The 15,560-nt window shown below is 41.5% G+C and overlaps 1 protein-coding gene across 1 annotated transcript in view; it reads left to right on the top strand.

Moving 5' to 3' along the window:
- Nucleotides 1-15,560, top strand: part of T265_00285 (hypothetical protein) — a gene marked incomplete at both ends in the record, with an annotated part of 149,090 nt that overhangs the window by 121,539 nt on the left and 11,991 nt on the right. The gene's annotated exons all lie outside the window — the stretch shown is intronic.

The raw sequence follows: 15,560 nt of genomic DNA, 5'->3' as shown, positions 1-15,560 counted from the left end.
GTGACCCACCCCGGTCGAACGAGCGGACGAGTAGGACTGACCAATCGTCGTTTGCTGTCGAAAGTTTTCCTGACCAAATGGAACCGTAGGACAAGGCACAATCGACAACCCACCCATTGTCCTTAGTAACCTGGACTGTATCACTCCCGGTTATTTTGGTCAAGCTAGTGGTATTCACGAGCGCCTGATAGGGTCGGTTACTATTGTCTGCCAGGAAAAAGAAACCCAATCGATCTGTGGCAGTAAACCCGTAATAAATGTGACATCCTTACAGCTTTCCAACCGTTTTCAGGAGCTGAATGCACTTGCAGAACACAGAAGACCGAAGCGATGTCTGTACGTTTGTGCGTACACGCATACACTTGGGACAACTTTTGTACATGTATGCAGGCACGGAAACTGTGCTGCATATCTTTCACGGTTATACACATTCTTTTCTTCTACGCGTCAAAATCGATTCGAATGGTGTACTTTCGTGGACATTTCCCGATCGAACTGTGCCCTTTTTGGCGCACGTATTATATCTCTGTACCAAATGCCGTTCGAATTATGTGCGATCACTTTCCCGCACTATTGCGCAAATTGACTGCTTGGCAAGCTATTTTATTTGTTGTCTTGATAGGGGATGGGCAAACCTTAAAAGGTCTTGGAAGAAGGTCAGTAACATAGCCGTATCTCAAAATCCGTTGAAATCAGTGCTCAATGCCGGACAAGCTTATGTTCTAACAAAATCTTACCTAATACTGTTGACACTGATAATCACTTAATTCATTAAGGATAGTAAAACAATCAACAGAGTCCACACCCCCCATCCCTAGTCTATCCACCCGGGTATATTGATCATTATGCACAAATTTTTCTCATTTGCTGCCCGTAACTTTTTACAAAAAGACCACGGCAGATAAATCCGCGTCCGAGGCAAAGATCGAATTGCATAATCAAATAAATTGGAAAGAGCCTCCAACTTTCCATTCTATTCGAAATTTTTATCAACCATCCCTTGTCCCAAATCCGGTTCACAAAAATTAAGTTTCCCATAACATTCAAATATTTGGCTCAACAAGAGTTAACTCATACGTCTTTACACACAAAGTCGGTGCAGCTTTTAGGATGGTTGCTGTGCTGCATTAAGTGGTGAGGGGCTTGCAAAGTCATTTATATTCAGAGTCGACAGGAAGTAAAAGAGGGATTTAGTCCCGGAATTGATATGACGGCTAATAAGGAGAAGACAACAAGACTCCCCGTGATTTCCGCCAATTTAAGTAGTTTGTCATTGCGAGGAGAGCAAGGCTCTGTGTGGATTACGTATGGTAACTGCTGTCCAACTTTTCCGTATCTAAGGGATAATCACAAAAGATGGACCTTCATTCCTTCCAGCTTGTTCCCAAACAGTTCCTTCCGTGATTTGGTTTTGAGTTGCTTCACTCATCGAAAAGTCAGTAATTATGTGTATGTTATTCGTTCGCGGTTGCGGAGGTCGATACAGTAGATGACTATCTGGCGTCGTTAGTATTCTCGACGGGTGTGTTTTGGTGTCTCCCAAGGGGGCTGCAGTCAGCAGTCACTGATGTAGCATTGCCAAAAAGCTATTTAATTCAAACACAGTTTGAGAGAGATAAGGCTTCAAACGAGTTGGGAAAAGTTGCCTTCAGTTGACTCCTATCGCCACAGGGATAGTCTGCGGGACATAGCAAGACACTTTTAAGAACAGTCACTTTCCAGAAGACCTCATAGTGAGCTTGAAAGAGTTCCTAAAGATAACTCATTTCTGGACAAGCTAACAGTCATTTTACAAACGGCTGTGAAGTCGTGTTCCCTGGACAATTCTTTTATTCTTCAGTAATGTCCCCTATTCTGACCGCGTATCCAGTGTACACGAAAAACCCTGTATTTCACAGATTGCATTGCAATTTTGGATAAGGCCAGTTGTGTTATACAAAAAACAACGAGTAACTGACCTCAAACCACCCGATAAAACACCGAAAAAAATTTTGTTAGAAAAATTCTTGAATTCACCTCGCACTGCGATGGCAAAATCGAGCTAAAGTTTCATCTTCCCAGAGCTAATTTTTGGCGTCGTTCATCTTTTGCTATTTGCTTGTCCGTGTGATTAAGACGTTGAATGTTGGTAGTGACTTGATGCAATAGCAATCTGTCAAGTTTAGGTACACGATTTTAGCGAGATGATTCAGCTTCGCACCGCAAAATATCGTAAAAGTGACCTTGGAAATGTGAGGTTCGAAGTGATGACTAATGGGTTTTTACGGCCAAACGTATCCAGAAAAACACCGTTCCTCTAATGTGCCCGCTTATAGAGACCTCCACAAACATGTGAAATTTTCATTGTTTCCTAAGTGGCAAAAATAACATGGTGGTGAAACAGCAAAAAAATTAGGTGAGTGCTTTTGGCAATCATTTGCGGATTTAATTGGTGTTAACCACGGATTGGATGGTGACCTTCGTTTATAGTATTCCTTAGCCCTATGTGCTGTATAAAAGCCGCCTTATCTCCAGACTAACCAGATATTCAAAACAAACCGTTCTAGCAAATTCTTTGATAGCCAAGTGCCAGATTGCCTTGCTTGAAGCGTATCAGTTTCACAAGCACGAGATTCAGCTAAGTCGTTCTCCAACACCATATAACTTGGAAATCAGAAATTGACGTAAGATTATTGGAAACTCGTCATTTACGCCTAGATGATGATTCTTAAGGAAGGCTAAATCGGTCCGTTGAAGAGCGTTCAGCAATCTTATGAGTAGTATGCATGCCAGGACAAAAGACGGGTGCTTTATTTATAAAAATGCTTCCGCATCCTTATTTAAACTGCTACACTTTTGGTCTACGCATTTAGGGTTACCGTAGGAGATTGACAATTTTATTGTAGATGATTATTGGTAAATACCGGACAACTGGGTTGATTTTACGGGCCGTATAAGTGAAACGATACCTAGGTCCCAGTATCGATGATTCCCAACCGCTGGAGGTGTATCATTGCCAGTGTCTTATCGTCTTGTAGATAGCTGTCACACATTTCTACAAGTCACCTTTCCTCTTCACGAAAAGGCTTGCCTGTTTGGTGGGAAGGCAGCATTACTTCCTACTACGGTAGCCTCCGATCGCTTGTCTCATGCACCATTTCCACAACATAGTAGAAGATCATTACTTTCTTCAAAATAGCTTCTTACTATTGGGTATAGTTTATGTTTTCATGGGTTTTCAACTTGTACATGAGTAACGTTCAATCTCATCCACTAATTTGAATCATTCCATTACAGGCGTTTTCCAATTCTTCTGAGACAGTCACGAGACAGTCGCTCATAAACCACAGTAAAATTTCTCACCTTTCGCCAAGAAACTTAAAAACCTCAGTACTGTCCAAGAAGCTAGAAATTAGAATAAAGTCTACGTACTACTCATAAGGTTGCTGAAAATCCATCGACAGCCCACGACCGGTTTCGCCCTTCTTGGGGCTCATCAGGTAGGCGCAGTCCCCGGGTTTCCGTCAACTTTATGTTCTACTTGAAACCAAATTGCACGAAATTAGCGAATATACACTCATTTGCAAACTAATTTGGTTCTTTCGAGAGACTCACCTGGAACCCAGCTGAATCTCTCTTTTGTGATGTTCTCAGGCAACAGCCTACTATTTCAGCCGTTTGTCTGTATTCCACTGATTATGTAGTCAACAAATGCGCCATATGTTGTTGGGGAATTTCACAACTGCTGAGGTCAACTACTAACTGCTTGACTGTTGTTAGTTTGCCCGGAACATGCGCGAAAGATTGAAACAATTTAGTGATACAAACAAACATAATTAGGAGCAGTCTTAAGCATTAGAAGTTTTGAACTCATTTCAAACTCTAGAAACCTTGGGTCTGTGTGATCGAGGGACATGCCCTGCTCCTCACCTGGTTGGCAGGTCGCGTGTCTTGTCTAGCAGTCACCACGAGCCATCGAAATCCCAAAAATGTGCGTGGGGTATGAAAGCTTGTTTTATGTGTTTTATGCGTGTTTTATGCTCGTCGGAAAAGGAATTCGAGACCGGTCGTGGGCTGTCGATGGATTTTCAATAACCTTAGGAGTAGTACATTACAAATATACGTGTATCGCGATATTTCAAAAATCGTAGCGACTGAAACATGAGGCGGCCTGGTGCAGCACATTCAGTTGCCTGAGAACATCATAAACGAGAGATTCAGCTGGGTTCCAGGTGAGTCTCTCGAAAGAACAAAATTAGTTTCCAGATGAGTATATATTCGCTAGAATAAAGTCTGTTATTTGGGCGGTTTTTCTGAAGATGATGGTCAATAAACTCGTCATACTTGTCTTTTAAATTCATCTTTACCTGGTGTAGTCTCTCCGATGAAAAACAGCTCTGCTTACAATTGCCTACTTTTGTGGCTTAATGGAGTTTATTCCAGCTGAATCTCAGGGGTATATGGTCGGAGTGTATTTTTGAAACCCTTTTTTATATCTGAATTAATCATAGAACCTTTTTCTACCCTTCCTAGCACTTTTCGGCTTCACTGTGAGTGGTCTTATCAAAACGGTTTCGAAAGTACTACGTGTGCTTTCCAACTTACAATCGTATATACTTAAGACGACGCATGCTGGGGTGTGTGAATTGATAATGTTTGTTTTGAAACTTTACTGCAGATCAAAGGATCAGAACGTCCATGTTGTTCCGAACGAAAAACCTCTCACAGGTCTATGAAGCTCTCCTATGGGAATACACAACTGAAGAAACCTGTCAGTACCAGATCACATTGTATGAATTGCCTGATTGAGTGATGCGTGCAGGTGTGTCTTGTTCTCGAGTAATCCACTCACACTGCTAGAGGACTACTCGTGGAAGGAAGAAAACCCTCGGCTGAGAAGTCGTTCATTAGCAAACACCAAGTAGACAGTTACAACCTGTTGGACAGGAAATTAAACGTCTCAAACGCTCAAGCTGAACATTCTCACGCACCTACTTGAACTTTCATAAACACTCATTGACCATTAAACATTTGTAAACAAACACTGTAAAGCGGTCCCACAAATTCCGTCATAAACTTCATCTTCCATTGGATGTGGAAGCGGAGCTTTGACGAATCCACGGGCTACTCGCAAGCCTCATCAGTAGTATACGCCATTTCACTGGTAGCCTGAAAATAGATCGTTCAATTCCCATTCGGATGTTGGTGCATCCGGATCTCCAAGGAGGCTGGTGTCATGCAAAACGACAACGAATCAAAACAAGAAAAAAACAGCTATTTACTGCTTTCAAGCGTTTCAGCTGGTATCACTTCCAAGGTTAAATTCATTATTGAGACTACATACAAACCAGAGGGAAATGCAGGGATGTCTACGTGAGTGGGAAACAGGATAAATGCTCTATCACCTCAGGACTGATTTCAACTCCATCAGAGCTCGCCACCATCCAAAGTTTCCTTACAGTAACCAAAAAATTACTCCTGTCTTCTGTTATGCTATCAAGCAAAGTTAGCAGATTATCAAACTGTATTACGTCTGAGTGTTTTGACGTAGTTGCGAAAAGGTAAACAATAAACAGGAGACGATTTTTCGGGTTCAGGGGTTTGCTGTACCAGCTTTGTTATTCATGCAGGCTGTTCTCCATAGCAAGTGGATTCATCCATTGCAGCGTCTTGCACGAACATTTTTTCCATTGTACATTTCATATTAAGAGGCACGATAAAGGCGTCCGAAATATATATGAGTTTTTGATAGCATGCTAATTCTACTCACCGCGCCGCCTTCGAATGAAACTCGATAGCTTAATTCGACTGAGTGTTTCAGCTTTCATCCTGCTGCATAGCTTCATGTGTAAAAAAACATACTGAAACATTCTTATGGACTCTGTCAACACGGATTATCCGTTTTGGTTTGTCTGGGAAGCTGATAAATAGGAAGTTATCTACGACAGAAGCTTACAGGAGAGCGAGGGTGGGAAAGAAATGCACGTTAGGACAGATATACGTTAATATCTGAAGTACTCGCCAATAACCAACAACCTATGAGTATCTCAGACAGGGGAATAATTCACAAAATGATTGAAACTTCCATGTCAAAATTAGTCATCTAAGGAGTCAGTCAACACTCGACCGCGTGACATGTAATACCTGGTTGAATGTTGATGAGTCACGCTGCAACCTGTCCAAGTGCGAAATTATCACAATCTTGATCAGCCGCCGGTGACCGAGAGGTAAATTGGTTTAAAGATAAACCGGGAAGTCGAGGGTTCGAACTTTCTTGGCGTTACACACCCTTAATGGTTCATATTGGGGACGAAGCAGCTGTACTGTTTCTCGGCTTTTCAGCTTTTCAGCATAGGTTGACTCGACTTACAGGACAAAATCTCAGTTGTCTATTCGTAGACAACCAGACTTGGCTTCTTATGCTTCGCGAAACTGGACTTCCTGGTTTCCTCTGCCTTCACCATTGGTGATTTTCCCAAGTATAGGCGTGATTCAGAGTGACGAGTCAGTACTCCTATTCAGTGTCTCTGGAAATCTGAGGGTCACTGAACGACAGAACAGAAAGCGAATGGCATTTTGTCGAAGTACTGGTAGCTCAATGAACAGGTCACCAGCCACTGGATCAACAACCAAAAGACAGTGTGCCTAATTTGGATTAGAATCATGCTGAAATCTTTTTTGGACAACTACCAACTGATAAAATGCTTAAAAGATACAACAAAGTGACTTATTCACCGGATATGCACTTGTCTAGTGAATTGCTGCACAAAGTCTAGACCTCTGTGTACTTATACGGTGCACGTGCGAGGACACTCGGTGCAACCATCAGGCCTGGCGCAACCGGCAGATGGAAGTTGCTAAATTGTTAAATGTTCCTATATTCGGAAGATGTGCGTCTGGTTGCTTTTAAAAACATCAAATTCATTTGAAACTGGAATTCGTCAGACTTGTTTAAAATGAGCAGGGAGTGAAACATCTTTAGATGTATCCTGCCATCATTCATTCAACTGGAAAAGTTTGGAACCGATCGAAACCAATCATTTAGTAACAATCATATTGATAGTGGTTACAGTAATGATGTAAGTGTTGAGTAAAAACAGCCCGTCAAGCAATTTATACTACATAATTTCTGTGAACAAGTGTCTAAACAGAAGGCATCAAAAGTCAGAAATGGTGTTGAAACGCAAACTTTAAAGTTAACAATCTGCTTTTCTAGCTCTCAGTATAGCTAGTTTCGCAACCAACGACCAGTACGCAGGCACAAAATTAAAGTTTTTAATCAACTCAGGTACATCCAAAATGATTAGTTGCAAAAGCCGTTCACATGATAAATCATTGATGCCAATTAGTATCAGGCAACAATCAGTTTCCGACGTAATATTTGGACTGGCGTGAATACAGTCAGACCCAGTTTGCTTGGTGGTTAAATATGAATGACGGTTGAAAAATATTAATATTTTTCCAACTTCTGATGAAAAACATCACGAATAGTTTGATGGTATTCCGGATAGCCGCTAAATGAGCACCACCGGGTGGCTGAACTCGAGGAATTCAGCAGCAGTCTGTGGGTTTTTAAGACTTGTATTGGACCACGTGATCACATCCTGGATCACGAACTTAAGAATACTTACAGGGCCATAGTTTCTCAAACAAAAATTAGTAAGCGGATGGAAGTTGTGAGTAGAAAATTTGCTTATGGGAATGAAATGTAAACACGTTTAATGCCAACTCTTGATGCTGAGGTCCCATTTTGCTGACTGACTACCTGTAAACTTCATATAACGAATAACGAATAAATCTGTTCTAATTTGACCAAGAAAAATTCCGGGGCTTTGATCCTCTCCTACTCAAAATGTAAAGTCTGCGACATGTCAGCAGTCCACCAGCCTAAAAATTTTTGCATTCTCATGCAAAATGAATGGGTGTCAAAATTTACATACTTGCTTGCTATAAAATTGTGGATGGTATGCATCTATCCCAAACGGAACTCTACAGTTTGTTGTGAAATTACATGCAGTCGCCCATATCCGCATTCCTGTTGCGTGTCAAGGAGGCCTAGAGCAGATAACATTTCACATATTGTGAAATCTGTCAACATCAAGCCAACCAGCTGAATCTAGAGCTTTCTTGAATGTAACGTTGTATTTCAACGACTACCTTGAAACTCCCCTAAATGGTAAACTAAGCACATCTTTTTGTAATGAGCATTACTGGTTGTCAGGATGTTTTTATTGCGCGTACCACTTAAGGAAGACCATGATAACCGAAAGCTACCTTAAGCCGTACTTTCCTAGCCTCCCCGTTAATTCTTATGCAGGGAACCGTACGATTTGTATTTCAGAACAAATCCATGAATAAACCTGGTCACCATACTTTTCATGTCGCCCAATCTGAAGCGAAACCGACATAGGGAGAACGTTTTAGTGCCTGTCCCAACAGGTTTTTATCACTTAACAAAAACGCCTCTAAAATCCACCTAGCTCAGTAGCGCTAACGCATGACTGTGGGCTAACTGATGTGTGGAGCATTAATGAAACAAGTCACATAGTTCACCCCTTCCGAGCCTTCGAAACTTCACTGTACAATCCAAGTTGGGTGCTATTACCTGTCTGTGAAGGGGCTTCATTCACAACGTAACAAGTAACACTGAGTGTATGGACACAAACTCTAGAAATGAACCCATACCAGCCTTCATCATACAACATTAAAATGTCTACTATTTAATCCGCTTTACTACGCAGTCTCCATAAAAGTTCCATTGTTTTGCGTTCTGGTGCCGCAAAATAACTCTGAAATGTTGATGTCTCGCAACTCCCTGCTTCTTGCTGTCCTGATGAGGTGTCCAATATCCGGTCGTGAAAAACACGCTCATCTCTCTCCTGTAAAAGAGCAGCTTCAAGTTTCGGAGGGGTAATCGATGCATATGGAAGGCTAAGTTTTATTTAAACCCAGTTTACAAGCAAAAGAACACGAGTTGACTTCCAAACAGCTTCGGGATTGTGGATCCCAAAACAGTTGCTGATTAAAAAACAACAACGCAATCTAGAGAATGACCGTGCCACCCATGATAGAGCGTTGAGAAATTCACCAGAAGCGATCCAAAAACAGGTTACAAATACAGCAAATGGCCATTGTTCACACAGTTAGATCCCTGATCCAAAGGCTTCCAAGGCCACCACTTGACCCAAAGTTCTTGCCAGACTTCTACGTTAAGCATTCCTACACACTATCTGTCCAAAATGAAGTCAACTGATTGTTTTTGTCTCTCCGAAGTGGCTACAATAGAAATTGCCGTAAAGTGAACAACGCTCACAATCCTGGAGAAACTGATATGGAATAAGTGTAGTGCGGATTATCCATCATGAGAAATTTGTCAAACGGTTTGGAGTAGACGAATTTGGCGCTAATCCATATTTCTAATACTGGAAGCATTGTGCACCTGTCGTAAAATTTTTGCTTTGTATTCCCACGAATCAGTACAACCGTCATTATCTATATTGTGTAACCAGTTGCGATTTTCAAATACAGATTTCATTTTCTAAGATTGGTACATGTACTTACTAGCCCGTTCAGGATTGATGGCAACGGAACAAGGCATCTTTCTGACGTCAAAAACTCATCAGCGCTTACAACCGACTTTACCTTGTCTAAGGAGTAGAGACAGATTTATATATTAAATTTCAGCTAATTTTGACCTTACTTAATCGACAGATAGGGCGAACTTTTTGGGATGTATGTATTATCAAAGAAAAGGATCCTGAGATCTTGTAGGCCTAACTGAACTCCAACTAAGCTCTTGTGCTCTGTGTTCGGTTGGAGAACGTCAGGAAAGGGTGGTTTGTTTCAGTTTCATGTCCGCTTTCAGTTTTTCAATGATTGTTGACTTCCACATCTGGTATCGCTCACACCTGAGCGCTTTCTCACCGACAGTAAATGTGACTACTTACAAGATAAAGTAGTTTACCGAAATGCGAAAACGGCGTCTCGTCCCACACTAAAATTGGCCCTCTCACTTGAGGTAGAGTAACAAGTTCAAACTTATGGTGTGTACGAAGGATTTCGGAGCTCAGCTCGATCTGTACTCAGACGTTTGTCGCAAAGAGTTATTTGGACGTACATGCTAAGTTTGCTTTCTTAACCGAAGTTGAGGTTATTACGTGAAGGCTTCAGGCATCAAACGGGACTATTTTATTTCGTCCTGAAGGAACTCTATATTCTCAATCAACCGCACTATTAAGACAGCCACCAGTGCATCACAGGTATTTCACGAGATTAATTGACCATTACTAAACTCCAGGGAACCCGTTCCAACCTCAGTGCACAGATTTATTTCTCAGAAGCAGATTGAGTACAAAAATCAATTTGTACTTAGTGATTGTTCACTAGTGCAGTGGTAGGGTTCGGGTCCCATCAATCCATTACATCTTCAACACAGACTCCCGATACCCTCAACTGTTGAATGCAAGACAAACGGGATCTTCGTATAACTGTTTAACTCGTGACACTGTTGACGCCCTGGCTGATACCAGTATCGCATTCCACAGATAGTATTGCTTATTGATGCTCAATATGTTACTAGGCTAACGCGACTTGCACAGAAGAACACATCTTGTTAAAGAATAGTAGGCTGTTATACAAAGATTGCCGATTCCAAAATGACAGGATTAGAACGCCATTGTTATTTTATCAGTTTTTTAAGCAGCAGGGAGCGAGGTAGTTCATTTGTTAGAGCGCGAATTTACTGACCGGAAGGTCAGTGGTTCGAACTCGACCTCTGCCTCTTAACTTTCCCTGTCTAGGCTTGAGCACCCTTCCAGTATCACAGCCCTCATGCGTGGCTAGGTACTAATATGGTTACAGCTAAACGTTTGTTTATTTTTCAGGTAACATGGATTTCTATTATCATTGAGGCATACTTTTAAGTGAAATCCAATTTTAACGAATGCTTGGTTAGCATAAGCCACCCAACCTTATTTACTTGCCACTGCCTGCATGTTTGTATCCACCTGACAGCCTGAAAAACAAGTTTACGCTCCACGGCGATGATATTGATCATACCTGAACAATTAGCCTGCACTAACCACCAATTTCATGAGTCTTTTCTAGGGTAAACCTGCTACTGTTCTCAGGAGAAGCCATCGAGTTATTGAAAAGAGAAAAATGGTTCATCAGGAGGAAGTTACTGGACGAGTAAACGTTTCCCTTTCGTCTTTCCTCAGTATACCAGCTGGAAGGAATAAAAGTTCATCAGATATTGTTAGAGCTCTGTGAAAAACGATCATTTAATAGAGGCTCCCCATGAAGGCGGCAACCAAATTTTGAGACTCGGGCTTCAATTTTATCGTACATTCCAAGTCGTCATGTTGCAAATGGCATCAATAATTAAGGTTGCCTTACTCTTCTTGAAATGTTAAAATGCCAAGAAAGAAAGTTGTGTGATTGGTGAAAAACGAAGGATTTCGCGCCTTTGTCTGAAACGCAATCACTTATGGACATGTAGAGTCTGGAGGAAGCCTATTTGCTTCTGTTTTCTTTAACTTTTCAATTTGAATGAACAAGCACTAAAAATCAAATATCATGTTTGCAAGTGCTGCATACATACGAACCAACAAAGTGAAAAGGGCACAAAACAGATAACTGTGTGGCCTACTGCTTGGCGTACTTGGTCAGACGACCGAAAGAAATTAGTTATCCAGTTCGACCAGTTGGGTGTTATCCAATCGCCTCTGGAGATTGCAGCATGCAAGATATGTCACCCTTATGAACCTCGACAGAACGACTGGGGAAACCAAATTGGACAACTTAGGAAAACCCAGGACATATAGAAAAATTCAAATTAACGGACTGAATTCGACAGTTAAACACACGGTAATTTACAGTCTGATCAACCAAACTGGATTAAGGCCAAATCGGATTTACCGACCACGTGATAAATATCGGGGGTTCTAAGAATAACTACAAAAGCACGAATGCACGGAAGTAATGACGTGATTATGTCTACCTGATTGATTTCGAGGGAATCATATGTCAACCAGCATCCAAGGTGGCTTTTAGCTACCAGGTATGTAGAAATGTTTCTTTCATCACTTATATTTTCCACAAAAATTAACCTAAGATGTTGATGGAAAAACAAGGCCAGCCAGAAAAACTGATATTGCACACCTGTGGTTAACAATAGACTTCACCTTTGTTTGTTACGTCAGCAGAGGAATTATTCCTTAACTGCTGACTTTGAAACCAACAATGGCAGACCCGAAATTCAATGCATTCATGGGTCTACTTAAAAACTGGAACAACAGCTGTGTTGCCAACGTTCTTATGGGAGGCGTACAACAAGTGGATGAGGTAAATGTCAAAGAAAACCCGTAAAATACGGTTTTTGGACATCTAAACTTGGAAACTGCCACGCGGCCAATTTTTTCAGAGGAAGTGGCAGTAGGGTCAATTCGACGCACATGCAAAATGACTAACAACTACCGGTTATAATTTTCCACCAAACTTTGCAGATAGCCTTCATTATTGTGTCGTTCCCTCCTGCATAGACCTCGAAAAAGTCAGACATTCCAAAGTGCTCAGTTTCAGCCACGATTGTGAATTGAAATTATTCCAATACCGGATTGTCGTGGTCCCTCTGTGACATTGAGGTGCGTTTTGAATATGATTTCCAGAACTCGACACAAAACAGTAATCAATTGCAGAAGTAAGTCCTGTTCACGTTCTGGCAATCTTCAGTTTTGTGTATTTGTAACCTACTCTTACTGATCACTTCGCTATGTGGAGTTTGTTAAAGAGCTATGAAAACTGTGCATAAATGAGATATCCTGAGAGCGGTACAATATAGCACAATGGCAAAAACGGCTGTCCTGATGTTGGACAGAGTTTTAAGTATAATTTCACATGTATAGACGTAACACACTACTCGTTGGGTTGCTGAGTACAACTTTAAAGCCCATGACTGGTTAAGCTCCTCTCGGGGTTCCCCGAGTTTCCGACAATATGTTCCAATCAGACCCAAACTGCACGGATTTCCATATATACATTTATTTGCATACCAATTTGTTCAAAGAACAACAAATTCACCTGGGAATCAGGTGAGTCGTAAAAACCAAATCGCTAAACAAACGAATGCATCCGTTGTATAACCTCACATCTTTAACGAAAACACAAAACAGATAAGATGTACCAGGGTCGCAATCACGTTCTTTCTATCATTACTACGAAGCATTTTGCAATTAATCAGCTGAAGTAAGATATCTGATTACCCTGACAGCGCCAGTCTACATTTTGTTGACAAAATGTGCCGGTTACTGCTCGAGGTTTGTCCATGCACCGATTTGTCCCACATTTCTGTGGAAGAGGAACAGTGCACTTCTTTTCTTGTCCTGACCATAAAAAGTACACGACTTTCGCTGCCTGTATTGTCACGTGTATCCCAGACCGCCATGTTATGTGCACCGAGCACCAGACTACCCTATCACTAGCGGTTTCTGCCTATTAACCAAAAAAAGGGACTAAAAAATTCCTTTTTGAACGTGTTGTTGTGTTTATAGTTGTTTACAGTGGATAGGGTAATATCTGTGGCAAAACATTCAGAACAATGTCATTGCCAAAAACGAGCATTCTACTACAATAGGCTGGACTGTCAAGTTGATGCTTGAAGGTAGTCAAAGTGAAAAACTCATTAGTGTCCGACAAAAGATTGGTCATCAGGTAAAAGCTTGAAATGCAAGCGTCAATGACGAGAACACATGAAGGTGTTGAATTTTCCTGACGAATGGTGAATACGTAGAGTTTCACTCAATAGGAAGATGACTGAGAGCTTGGTGGCTAAGTCACCGAACAACCGTAGTCCAGAGTAAGCTGTCGGATTCCTCATCAAAAGGTTCCATGTGCAAATCCATTTTAGCATTCATGAGATTCGTCCTAATTTTGGAGGCATCTGCTTGCTTCAGAGAGCCACCAGAGAACTGCTGAGCTTAAAGGTGTGGCATGGCTTATCATGACCTTTGAAAATGTCAGTGCCCACAGTCTAAATCAGTATTGTTGACCGTAAGACCGGTCACAATTCGCACAGTCTTAACGTGGTCAATCACTGCTGTCATATGACCATGTTTGGTGCACACTTATGTGGTCATCATTTGTGGTTGTGAAGATCTTTCAGCTCGAGGTATTGACTGGGTGCACGCGGACTCAGTGAGCTGAGTTAACATTTCCTAAATTTTAGTGATTCTCAGTTATCGACCGTACTCATGTGATCATTAATTATATGGACCTTATGAATCACGGCCTATTCCATCACGCGCTGCTTCTTCCCAGATTTGGTACTCGCATCACAGTTAACGCGGGAAAGCCCAGTGACCCAGCTCTATCGTAGATCCTCTGGGTGGCATACTCGTCCAAACTTTATCTGATGTAGTAGGCACAGAGTGAGAGCATGTGTACTCCAGAGGATAAGGAGGGAACAGTCCCATATGTAGGTCTAAATCCCAATCATGCATCTGTGTGTGCATGAGCGGCGCAATGTCCGATTCACCGATTGACTATTTCAAAGTTTGGTTGAAGTACTAGGGTTAAGTAAATGCGCGCGGGGTGGAACGGCTGGAGTAAAGTACTGCTATGAAAAACTAAAACTTTCCACTCTGAATGTAAATATGCACCTTGCTTACTCCTTTTATTCCTTTGTCTGCCTAGTAGGATCTGTAGATCATACGCAACAGTGTCTGGAAACTAATCGTAGAACTATGAGTATGACATCATGGTTGCCACCCTTGAACACTAGTTTGCTGCCCAATGCGATGATAAAGGCAGTTTGAATTTGTTTGTTTTTTCAATCCACATAGTGGACATTCTACTAAAATAGTTACTTTCCAAGTAGCCAGCGTGTCTTCTTGTTGTTATTTTCCTATTTATGTGCGAAGCTAGAGTAGACGCATGCTCGAAGCCACCGTCGCGCGAGTTCTCCGAGTCTGCTTTGGCGGTACGTAGTTAAAAATATCGTTATGAAAACACTATCCTGTTTCCCCGTGATTGTGAAACACCAAACTTTAGGCGAAAGTTTATTTTCGTTACCTGTTAACGATGGACTAATTTCACTCAGCCAGGATAATGTATCTCAGAGTGAAAAGAGATGTTTCAGTCCTGAAAGCCAAAGCTATTTTTACCCTCGTGATGGGGTATAACAGAAAACCTACTCGAATTCCAGTCTCCCCTTGCACGATTATTAATTTGCGGTGAAAACAAATGTTTATGATTTTTCGATCAGCCAGCTTTTACTTATCCTAATAGATGTTTGCGTAGTAGGCGGTTGAACTATGGGTACAAGTGTGTGCATCCCTACATGATGTAGGCCTTATCGGTCAACTAGTGGTAAACTATACTCCCGACAACTGAACTATTTTGGTGCTTGCAACAGCACATGCCCAGGATGGAAATTATGAAATGCAACTCTTCTTTCCACGGTGAGCCACTTTGCCAAGTAACCGTTTCTAACTAGTCCCTCAAAATGCAATCACTGTCCGTATATAATGGGTTCTAAAATCCCTGGTAAAGCGAAAAACGACCATTAATTCGTCTTCATTCTT

Source organism: Opisthorchis viverrini (genome assembly GCF_000715545.1).
Source record: "Opisthorchis viverrini unplaced genomic scaffold opera_v5_3, whole genome shotgun sequence".
In the NCBI taxonomy this organism is placed as follows: Eukaryota; Metazoa; Platyhelminthes; class Trematoda; order Opisthorchiida; family Opisthorchiidae; genus Opisthorchis; species Opisthorchis viverrini.
Note: the sequence above shows the minus strand (reverse complement) of the source record. Positions and strands in the feature narration are given on the sequence as shown.